Source organism: Carcharhinus amblyrhynchos, chromosome 16, assembly GCF_965287045.1.
Source record: "Carcharhinus amblyrhynchos chromosome 16, sCarAmb.v2.hapA, whole genome shotgun sequence".
Taxonomy (NCBI): Eukaryota; Metazoa; Chordata; class Chondrichthyes; order Carcharhiniformes; family Carcharhinidae; genus Carcharhinus; species Carcharhinus amblyrhynchos.
The window spans coordinates 64,012,662-64,024,329 of NC_137339.1; positions in this window are offsets into that span (position 1 = coordinate 64,012,662).

The following is an 11,668-nucleotide window of genomic DNA, read 5'->3' on the forward strand; positions in this document are numbered from 1 at the left end:
TTGGATAATACGAGATTGTTCTGAATAACACGTAGCATATCGGGTGATTATAATGTCCAGGATATGTTCAACATGTGAAGTGGCTTTCACTTAGTAATACCAGATATTCTTTCCATTGTTCTTCCACCGATCCCTTTTGAATGAATTTGGAATTAGGTACTTTGCAATTTCGGACAGCTGATATGATGGACTGCATGTACAATGATGAACAGGGTGAACTAAAGCTCTTAGATAAGTTATGTCTGAGTTTAGCAACACATGTGACTCTGCACGATTTAATGAGTTTTTTTAAGATCCACGTAGGCAACATTGGCAAATTTTTTAAAAAAGTATTCTTTCCGAATGATTATACCATTTTGTAAATGTCGTGTTTCGTGTATGAAGTGATTTACAATGCAAGTTGTTTTTAATACATAATTCCCCATCGTTTTCCTTCCAAATCATTAAATTATTTCCGGACAAATATTTCAGAGACCTGACGTGGATTTTGTGAAGATGCTTTGCAGAATTCTTTGTGTTTTGTCCAGACCAATGCTTAGGCATTCGCACAAATATATATGATTGTTCTTCTGTACCAAGGAGTGAAAGCCACATGAGACTTTTCCACATAACGTTAAATATTATCCTCTTATTCTCAAGACATTCAATTAAATTGCTGATTAGGTCGTTATAATTTGATACCCATGACGGCCCGGGATCTAATGAAGCTGCATTTAATTTGGGCCATAAAAGGAAACACAAGCCACTATCAGAACGGTATACCAAAACAGCACTTAGTTGTCGTAAGCATCAATGAAAGGTAAACTATCAATATTATTGAAACTGGGAGTCATTAATTCATCCAAAATTCGTTTACATGAACAGATAATTTCATTTGCACGTAGTTTTAGTGTGAGCAATTACTTGCCAGCCGTATGAATGCGAAATTTAGGTGCACGTACACCAGGTCAGGCAAGCCTGGTAGGTGAGCTTCCAGAGAGAATAGTCAACAAGATTGGTTTGGGAAAAAGAACACGTTTTTTGATTATTGTATCTAAGTTTATAATTCAGGACATTAATTTTTATTCTACCACGCGTCGTGTTGAGTTTGGTAGTCATAACTCCAGAATATTAATATTAACCAATTATCCCGGAGACGACTGAAATCTAGACGATGACAACGTCAGCTCGTTGAAAAAAAAACGAGGACAGAGATGACGCAAAACGAACATAAGGGCTGCAGTTTTCTCAGGCCACTGGAGAAAGATTGAATAAAAAAGTCAAAAGTTCGAGGCTGCAGTGAATAAATTGGCAGTTCGTTGTATGTCGCCATTTCGAATAAACTAGCGGGGTCTTAGAGAATATGTGGTAATTCAAGTGGTGGCAAATTATCAAAAGCGGGCAAGAGTGACGTATGATGCGCAGTTGACAACAATATATCAGAAGAACAATATTATGTCACACTTTTCCCCTTCGGTATAATGTAAGAGGCAGTGCCCCGCAAACCATGTAACCGCCCTCCCCCTCCCCCCTCCACTCCCTCCCCAGCCACAGCCCCGCCCCCCCGCCCCCGCAACACACACCTTCATGCACTGTTGCAAGTTGACAAGACTTCACTCACCCGTTTCTTTTAAACGTTTATTTGCATCTCGCAGTTCTGGAAAAATCAAAATATTCTCGAAATCAAAATAATTTCGTTGGCTAGAATGGTACTAAACATTGCCGAGACAACATTTAGGTTTGCGCTAAGTTTTCGTCCCGAAACACATGGAGAAACATTATGTCTTGCTCAGCTTTTTTTTTGTAAACGGATTGCTGAGATTAACAAATCTCTTATTCCGAAGCATTAAGCCGGCACTTAAAGTTAGGAGGATGTAAAATAGTGTTTGAAACTTGATCGATGATGACAGCGGGGAAGTAGATAGACCATTGGTTGGTATACATTTGTTTTTCATATCAGGGGTGTCTCATTTCTGTTTGTGATGAAGAGCAAATTATTCGCTCCAAAGTTACCCATGCAACTTATTCCGTTCCCGAGAGAACAGTGGTGACCCACTGACTGAACAACCTCAACATGGATAGGAAACATATTTGTTTGATGGGAGTTGAAGGCATCAGGTCGCGATTTCAAGCTCTATCATCAATTATATTATTGACCGCCTGATTTGTCCTCGTTTTGATACTGAAATGTACTGTTCTGTTTCTATTTCTTGCGTCATTATGCATGTTGTTTTAAAAATACTACAGTTTATTTTGCCGGGTTTGTCATTTACATATCATTTTTGAGATGTATCAGCAGGGTCATGATCCCGCGTGTGTCGCCAATTCCTACTGGAATTAATTTATATCGTCCAGAGACAAATAGTTGTCATAGAATCGCAGAATCCCGACGTATTCGGCCCATCGAGCCTGAAAGGGCCACGATCAAGCCTTATTCCGTCAACCCTATGCATTTACCCTAACAAATCCCCTAACACTGGGGTCAATTTAGCCTAAATTAACCTAACCAACATATCTTTGGAACATGCTTGCGGGTGGGGGTGGGGAGGGAGGGTGCGGAACATCCTGAGGAAACCCACGCAGACTGAGGAAGAATATACAACCTCCGCACAGATAGGGACCCGAGGACAGAATTGTACCTGGGACCCTGGTGCTGTGAGGCAGCAGTGCTGACCTCTGTGCAACCGTGATGTCCTACTTATTTAACTTTGGGAATTAGAATTCCTTCCATAGTCCTGCCCTACATGCATTTGCGTCCCTTTTGATGACATGGCAGCTTTCCGTTCTCTGGACTGAAAACGTCCCTTCATAACTTTTTCAGACAATTTATTTCCATTTGCATCCCATCAAAAAAAACAGTCTCAAGTCAGTCAATTGCTTATTTCAGCAAATGACAAACAAGTCCGAATAGAGCATAGTTCTCTGGTTTTACCTGGCTTTACGTCGAACATACGCTCATTTGTAACCACTGATTCCAAAGAAGAGAAAATCGTAGCTAGCATTACCCATATTTTGATATATGCTCTATGTATGGGAGCAGATTCCAAAACAGGCATTAAACTTGTCATTAGCAATTTTGCAAAGATTTATTCATTTACTTAGTAACAACAGATTAGGTCCAACTGTACACACAATATAGTTTTAGAGCGGCTCACTGCTCAAAATAAATGCATAGAATGGCCAACTCATTGATATTTTCTAACCTAGAATATGTCCATTCATTTCATGATCTTCAATGACTCTCCATGTGAGTATTCCACATGCTGTCATTATCCTACGTCCTACCAGAAATTAGACAATTTGTGTTCAAAACATTAAGATTGAATCTGTCTCGACTACAATCCCAGACCGAGCAGTTCAGGTAACAAAAATTGCTGTGAAGGTGATTTTATCATATCATACAACCCTACAGTGTAGAAAGAGGCCCTTTGGCCCATCGAGCCTGCACCAAACACAATCCCAACCAGGCCCTACCCCATATCCCTACATATTATGCCCACTAACCCCTCTAAACTACATATCACTGGACACTAAGGGACAATTTCTTAGCATGACCAATCAATCGAACCCGCACATCTTTGGACTGTGGGAGGAAACCGGAGCACCCAGAGGACACCCACACAGACACGAGGAGAATGTGCAAAACGCACACAAACAGTGACCCGAGCAGGGAATCGAACCCAGGACCCTGAAGCTATGAAATCACAATACTAACCACTGTGCTACTGTGCCACCCTTCTTGCTGGAGTTTATTTCAACTCTTGTCATTTGGTTGCCCTCTTTCAAGGGATCCATCCACTTTAATGTGAAATATACAACATTATATTTTAACTGGTGATGGAAAATGCATTTTGTATAAGTTGCTTTGATTTGGTACATCATTGTCACATGCATCAGCATGAAGTGAAAAGCATTATTTCGTGTGTTCTATACAGGCAGAGCATACCGCCCATACAGAAGGAAACGAGGCAGGGCAGAATGCAATGTTGCAATAATAGCTAGGGTGACGAGAGGAATCAACATAATGGGTCCATTGTAAAGTCTGACGGTAGCGGGGCAGAAGCTGTTATTGAATTCTTTTGACCTCAGTTTATTTTTGCCGATGGAAGATGGGAGAGCGAATGTGCGGGGTTATTGGAGTCCATAAATATGCAGGCTGCTTTGCCGACACAGCGGAAAATGGAGACAGTTTCAATGGATGGGAGTTTTTTTTGTGTGTGTGATGGATTGATTTGCATGCACAACTTTTTTTTTCCATTTCCATGCGGCGTTGGGCAGAGCAGGAGCCATACCAATCTGTGAGAAAACAATTATGTTTTCCATGGTGCATCTGTAAAAGTTGGTGAGAGTCATGGATGACACGCCAATTGCACTTAATTTTAGGGAAATGACAGGGATTGGTAGGCTTTCGGATCTCTAGAGTCGACATGAGGCGCCAAGGTCGGTGATCAGGCCACATAAAACTCAGAAGTTCGCAATTCTCTCTACTTCGTCCCCATTGATATAGACAGGGGCATGTCGATGAAAATCCCCTTCATTTTTTATTGACATTGGAGAAGAGTTAATTGTTACCGGGCTGGTTCGCCAGATTCTCTATTTCATTCTCTGCTGAACTCTGAAATCAGATATGACGTCATGTTCTTGCTGATGTGCTCTGGCATTGGACATAAAAAAATCTGCAAGCCATTAGAATGGAATAGCATGCATGTTTAGCATGAACGTTTCAGAACATGAACAAGCAAGGCGTATTTTGAACATTTACGATGCTGTACTCTGTGCCTTGTTAATTTCATCACGAGATAATTGACGAGAGTTGTGTTACTGAAGATTTGAACATGTGTTGCCTCGAAATGAGCCTTTGGCACGGGTTGTACAAAGAGAAGATATTGCACAGGTATGTGTTTCCTTTCGAAAATGTGAATGGACTTGCAATGATTATCCATACATAAAAAATATGCGGCAATTAATTGATACGATCGCTTTCAAATAATGATTCCCTTTTGCAGAACATCCAGCCATGAACGCAGAAAGGTTATCATCAAGCTGACGTTTCGTTTTCGTTCCCAGCCTTCAGCTATTTTGCATACTCCAACAGCAGGGTTCACAGACCGGCCGAATAATTACGACATCCTAAGAGTGCGATATACCCAACGTGTCTGCCCTGGATCACAACTTGAACATCTTGGCACAATACCTCTCTCACTCTTTCCCACTTAATCCTGCAGTTTCTTTTTGCACAATAAATTGTCTAATGCAACGTACAGCGACTCAGTTGAACCTTCGTAAGAACACATGTTGCGACAATACATTCCAGAGCCGAAGTTCTCGTAGGAAAAAAGTTATTTTTCAGACCACAGTGTCCTGTATTGAAATATATCTTAACTTAGTGCCCCCCCCCCCCAACCCATTTGTTTATCGTTTATCCAATGGGCATATTTCTGGTTATCTTCTCTCCCCACCTCCCTGTTAATTGTAAATTGTGACATATGGGCCCGATTCTCCCGTCAAAACACGCACATTTCGATCGGTGGCGCTGGGCTCCCACTGCCAATGTGCCACTGAAATCGTTCGGTGCTGGAGGGATGTGTTTGGCAGAGTGCTCTGCTGGTTGTTTGTCTTATGGCTGTGGTGTAAGGGGCGTGGAGAGTCTGCCTCCGTAGGCGGGTGGATGTTGTCAGCATGGAGAATTCTGCCGTGGGTCGGGGATGGAGATCAGGCGCTCCAACACGGGTATGGTCCTGCAGCGCTGATGAGGGTCGTGATCAGGCCGGGCTAATGGAGATCGATTGGGTGCCTGATGAGCAGCACTGTTGGTGTAGTGGTCGGGCTCGCCATCCAGCTGGCTGGCAAACTGTGATCCGACAGATCGGGGGAATTGCACGGGTGCAGATGCCTGCACCTGTCAAAGTCCTTTGCGAATAGCTGTGCCCGCCGATCTTATCATCAATGTCACGACAGTGGCCTTTTGATTAAACAGAATGGAGAACATTCTGGACTAAAGTTGCATTGCAAAAGCAAAACAATCATGATAAACGCGTAAAATTATTTTGGGAGATTCGGGCCCAATATATTTTGTTCGCGTTCTCAAAGAAGAATGATCCCAACGATCTTACACTATCAACAAACCCGAAAATGTCCAGCCTCAAAATATTTAACCTCTTCTTCAAGCACCCTAATGAGTGCACTTTCTTCCTCTCGTTCCGCGCTCAAACGGTGCATGATATTTTCCCTGAGGCCTAGGTGGTGTCGTGCCTAATCTCGGATTGCTTCCTTTCCATTGAACATTAAGAACTTCTAAAAAAAGATGAGAACACACAAGTTGATATCAATTGTTCTCCTGATTTCCCTTGCAAAATCCAACGCTCTTATCTTTCTAAAGGCCCAGAGAGTATATCTGCTGTTATTCACTACTATTATACGCACCCGCCAATTTCCATTACCGTTAGATGTTTTGTTCCTCTAAAATTCGTCATTTCATGCTTTGATTTGCAAACTGTGTCCCCAGTAAACCAAAACGGCTACATCCTTTTGTTTTGATTGGCGAGTTCACTGTTTACTAATCTATTTGTTATGTTACCACTTCGAACGGAGGAGTAGCTCGTGAATATATATCACGAAATGCAAAGTTATTGATATATAACTGGGGGAAACTATTTGAAGCAAACCATGTTGGCTCTTGGTAATTGTAAATGGAAGAACTTTAAGAGATTGCTATGTTCTTTTTAAACATCAGGTATTAAGCATAGACAGAAATGCCAACACTGATTCAGTGACTGTTAAAACAAATCTTGGGGCTAACAAGAAAGCAGTTTACATTCATGAGATGTAATAAGAACGATTACAATTTCAAAACTCAAATGCTGATATGTTGAATGTGGTAATATATTTTATGCTATAGTGTTCACTTTATTCAAGAGAAATTTGCTGTGAAACATTATGGAAAAAAAACAGTATTAGAGCAAAATAATTTTGCAAGAGAACGTTTAGACTTTGTGAAAATACAAAAAGAGAAATCAGTATATTTTGAGATGAGAAAAACAGTTAGAACAATTAATCTTATTTCATAAATAGAATTCATTCAGTTTCTAAGAAAAAGTTGGATACATGTTCAGACCTGGAGTCATTTGAACCTGCGTTAGAAGGGACAGAAGTGGGACCCCATGGGAACATTACTTTGAACGTTTGGCGACTGTCTGAAGCAGTTCGGCAACAATGGCTGTCGGTTCAACCAAAACGGAAGCTTGCATGCAGATTCTATGGATCATTAAATGTCATTATGCCAGACGGTAAATGGGATTACCTAAGGTTTACGGTTGTTTTTTTTTTGTTCATGTGTATTGAAGATAACTGACGTAAAGTTAACAGATGGCGGAAACAAATGATAAGAAAACTGTGTTTGAAATAGTTCAAAATACATGCGTCGGATTTCAATAAGGTGGTTCAGCTGCGCTATCTCAGAGCTGACGTAGCTCTTTGATGGTTTCCTAACGGCCGCTGGTCTGAATGAAAATATTTATTTTAAGTGAGGCAATTAATTGTTTGTTTTGCATTGTCTGACGTTTGGGCAATACCGGCCAACTTGGATAGCCCACGAAGTGTTTCTGGCATTGAATGATGAGAGAGAGTGACAAGAGTCTGGTGTTTCTGAACGAGCATTTGAGGTCGCTAATGCAATGTTACTGATTAAATAAACCACGCTTAAAACAGAGGGATTGTAAGAGAAGTTCGCAACCTGCGAGTGATCGGACGAAAGGACTGTGCCTTGAGATAACACGTAAACATTGTTTAGCCTGCATAAGCCAAAAGACCAGAGATGAATACTTGCCATGTTCACTTCGCTGTGCAAGGAGACCCATACATCAATAATGTAAGAGTTTCAAAAGAACCAACGAGTAGGGCCACTTTCCACCTTGGTGTTCGGATGCCGCGGTGACCTGAACACGAGGGGTCTTTGAGTTATTCGGGTGGTAAGCTGAGTAATGGCTCGCTAGTCAGGAGAGTTTAGAAGGAGATGATCCTTTCATTCAGCAGTGGGCTGTGGGTTTGAACCAGGGGAATTACCACAAATGAGTCAATGAATATAAATGGGAAAGAGGATACAAACTGAAGTATAAATCAAAGAGTGAAAAAAAAAACAAGGCCAAGCGTGACAGGAAAGTCGGTCAAACGAAATTGAAAAAAAAAACACAGACTGAGATTACAAGATCTAAATCGTTCCGATGTGTTCTTGTAGAGTATGTCAGAAAGTGTAACATTTACATAGTCATAGATTCTTGGACGTTTACAGCTTGGACTAGTTCTTTTGACTCAAGTTGACAACGCCGGCCTGCATGTTGTAACCACTAATCTAGTCTCAATTCTCCGCATATGGCCGGTATCCCTCCATATCGTTCTGTCCATATAAATTCCTAAATGACTTTTGAAAGACAATATTGTGCTGCCTCTACTCTTGCCTCAGGGAGCTTTTTTTAGACAATCACCAAACTCTGTGTGCAACAAGTTCACCTCAGACCCTCTTATGTCTCACCCGAATCAGATTAAACTGAAGCCCTTTAACATAGTCTCCCTTAGCGAGCCACTTTTTCCTTGTACATTGCAATCCCCAACTAATGTATATTTTGTATCTCTGTAGCACTCGGTGATTTCTCCATGCTTTGTTCAACGTGGAGAAGTATCTGATGCAACAGCCGAAGGAGGATCATACATGGTAACCACCCGTTTTCCTTGTCTATGTTTAACCTCAAGTCATGAGACTTCATCAGCTCCAGATATGGTGACAAGGACTCCCAGGGCAAATCTCTCCTGAATGCACACAAATGTGACACGACCTCTGCTGCGCCTATTCTGCAGTCGGGAGAAAACATATCATCGGTGGTAATTGTTTTGTCTGGGGTGTGATTCGTTAGTTTTGATTCCCTGAAAAAGAATGAATATGCCAGGCTGATGTTTGCAGAAGGTCAGGGGACATGGAGTTGGGGGTAGGGTGTTAGCGTGGATAGAGGATTGGTTGTCAAATAGGAGGCAGAGAGTGGGGGTCAATGGGTGCTATTCGGATTGGCGGTTGGTGACTAGTGGGGTGCCCCAGGGGTCGGTGCTGGGGCCTCAGCTATTTACCATTTATATAGATGATCTGGAGGAGGGAACCGAGTGCAGGGTGTCGAAATTTGCTGATGACACCAAGATTGGGGGAAAGGCAAATTGTGCGGAGGGTGTGGAGAGTCTGCAGAAGGATCTAGATAGGCTGGGCGAATGGGCCAGGAAATGGCAAATGGAATTTGATGTTGGCAAGTGTGAGGTGGTCCACTTTGGTAGGAAGAATGGTAGGAAGGACTATTACTTACGGGGCGAAAAACTGCAGCAGGCGACGGTGCAGAGGGACCTCGGGGTCCTTGTGCATGAGTCGCAAAAACCCAGCTTGCAGGTGCAGCAGGTGGTCAGGAAGGCGAATGGGATGCTGGCCTTCATAGCGAGGGGGATTGAATATAAAAGTAGGGAGGTCTTGCTGCAGCTGTATAGGGCATTGGTGAGGCCGCAGCTGGAGTACTGTGTGCAGTTTTGGGCGCCGCACCTGCGCAAGGATATTTTGGCCCTGTAGGGAGTGCAGAGGAGGTTTACTAGGCTGATACCGGAGTTGAGGGGATTGAGCTATGAGGAGAGGCTGAATAAACTAGGCTTGTACTCGTTAGAGTTTAGAAGAATGAGGGGAGATCTCATTGAGACGTATAAGATGATGAATGGGATGGATAGGATAGAGGTGGAGAGACTCTTCCCGCTCAAAAAAGACAGTAGGACTAGGGGGCACAGCCTCAAGATAAAGGGGAGGCGGTTTAGAACGGAGTTGAGGAGGAACTTCTTCACTCAAAGGGTGGTGAATCTCTGGAATTCTCTGCCCGTTGAAGTGGTGGAGGCTGCCTCGCTAAATATTTTTAAGAAGCGGGTTGATGGGTTCTTGATAAGAGAGGGGATTAAGGGTTATGGGGAGAGGGCGGGAAAGTGGAACTGAGCCACGACAGATCAGCCATGATCTTATTGAATGGCGGGGCAGGCTCGAAGGGCTAGATGGCCTACTCCTGCTCCTATTTCTTATGTTTGACCAGTCTGTGGGGACGCTCTCACAATTTCGGCACCATACGCTAGGGGTTAGAAAGGAACATATTATAAGGTCAGCAGATCTAGTTGTTTTGCTGCTTTATTCTCCAGTTTCTAGGTCGAAACCAACCGTTCCGTCCAGTTTATTTGTTCAACTTTGCAGCGACAGATACAAATGAGTGGCATATTAGGTCATTTCAGATGGCAGTTGGGAGTCAAGCACATTACTGTGCCTCTTGAATCACATGTCGGCTAGACCAGAATTAATTACGGATGGCTATTTTTGCACCTGATGAATCTGCATCAGAATACCAAGAAAAGAAAACATACAGAGCTTATGCAGATAGCGAAATGTTTAAAAAACCCTACTTGGGATGGCAATATCTTTTTGGGAGTGTTCAAAATGTGTTTTAGTTAATCTCTGTCTCGAAATATCCGTACTAATGTTAAACTGGGAATAACTATCACGATGCACTACATTGAGTAATGAAAATCAGAACTAAAAAAAACACAAGAAAACAAAAATGACTCGCGAACAGTCTGATCGTTAACAACGAATATTCGTTCAAATGTGCTTTGCATGTGGAAAACAATAACACATTTCTTAGACTTGCAAGTCAGATCCACAGAAAATAATCTGAGTAACTAAGGGCAATGTGACATTTGTCACAAGATCAGTGTTGATATGACATTTTTTCTTTGATTTGGGGAAAATATGTGCGTGTAGAGAAGGGTAAGGTCCAATCACAGCGAAATCATGATCCCAGCCTGTAATGCATAACCAAGGAGGAACAGCCAATACGTCTGATGTCGAATTGCAGAGTTAAGTCAGAAATTACAATTAACAGCTCTTGAGACGGCAGGCAGAGCGCATTGAATACATAGAGAAGCCGTTCCGAAGCCATGCCTGAATCATGTTGGTAGACACCGGGACATCTACATAAATGAGTACTTAAATTTGTCGAAAACCGCATAGGCTATACAGTTGTCAAAAGTTACGGGGGATTTAAGAACTCATTATTGAGTGAGCCTACTGTACGCGAGATTGTGAGTAAAGAGGAATAGGGCTAAATTTGGATAAGTTCAACAGAGAACTTTTTTTTTCAGGAATTGACCAATTAGAACTATTGACAGCTATAATTAACAGCAAAAGGTGCCATGAGTTGTACAAGAACATTCTATGGGCTCAGATGAAAGGCTGCATTGTCTCTAGAAGAGCGACACAAAGACACAATTGTAGGCTGGATGCACAATCTGTTATGAGATTAATTCGCCTGTTTGACCAACAAGGAAGCCAGATGGCAGTTATTGATTAACGATCAATAATGCAATAGTAAATTGCTATGCAACTAAAGATAACTCCACAACGGCAAATCCAGCAGACATCTTGAATACATTGAGATGTTTGCAGTACTAGAAACAGCTAATAGATTCTTGGTTTGAGGAACACGAGGATAATTTTGTATTCACTGTCAGGAATGAGCAACACACTTGGAGCAGTCTGCCACCGAGGTTCCGGAGCAGTCTGCCCCAAGGGTTCCAGAGCAGACCAGCGATTTCTTCACAAGAACATGGCACGGAAAATGCAATCTTTAGAATG